Source organism: Penaeus chinensis, chromosome 6, assembly GCF_019202785.1.
Source record: "Penaeus chinensis breed Huanghai No. 1 chromosome 6, ASM1920278v2, whole genome shotgun sequence".
NCBI lineage: Eukaryota > Metazoa > Arthropoda > Malacostraca > Decapoda > Penaeidae > Penaeus > Penaeus chinensis.
In genome coordinates, this window is record NC_061824.1 from 32,820,002 (window position 1) to 32,820,739 (window position 738).

At 36.3% G+C, this 738-nt stretch overlaps 1 protein-coding gene across 1 annotated transcript in view; it reads left to right on the forward strand.

Annotated features, from left to right (window-relative positions):
* The first annotated feature begins 363 nt into the window (after positions 1-363).
* Positions 364-738, forward strand: part of LOC125026400 (histone-lysine N-methyltransferase SETDB1-like) — a 26,951-nt gene continuing 26,576 nt past the window's right edge. The window contains exon 1 of the mRNA XM_047614830.1: positions 364-413. The gene's annotated coding sequence lies outside the window, so the exon portion shown is untranslated. The remainder of the gene's footprint in view (positions 414-738) is intronic.

The following is a 738-nucleotide window of genomic DNA, read 5'->3' on the forward strand; positions in this document are numbered from 1 at the left end:
AATCATCTTGTAAATTGACAAAGGCAATAATCAATGGTGGAGAAGCGTGTGCATGTCTCAGGGTGAAGACACTCCATAGATCTGCTAATCTTATGATAAATAATATTATTATTCCCCAGAGGGTAGTTTACCCATCACTTCCGAAGAAATGGAAGAATTTATCACCTAAGTACATCTCCTGACACAGTGGCCATCGAGTGTCATCGCCCTGAAATAAACAAAGAAGGGAGGAGTCTTGCTTATCTCGTTGCTCGAAGTGAATTTTAATAAATACCCTGACAATTTTAATTAGAACATGCATGATACTACAGGATAAGACTCAGGAGCTGACGACAGATGTATTGAACTCATTTCTTCGGCGCATTAGTGAATTCAAGCCGAGAACTGGTCAAAAAATTACAATTTAAATTAAGGTAGGTCCTGCACAGCCACGTATTCGCCTTGAGTTTTTGTAGCTTATAGAATTAAAATCTAAATCTCACATGATTCCGTGTTTAGCATCAAACTGAAGAGCCTTATTCACTTCGGGTGAATCAGTTGAAATGTAATAGGTAAATTGAGTTGCTTGAGAGATGACGAGAAAAAACAGGTAATGAGAAGACAAAGAAAAATAAAAAATGACAAAGGTAATAGCCATACAAAACACACAAAATAACACTATTAGGTAATCCAAATTAGGTGGACATTTCTGATACTGATGAAACCAATATCAACGAACAATTTAGACATATATGCATC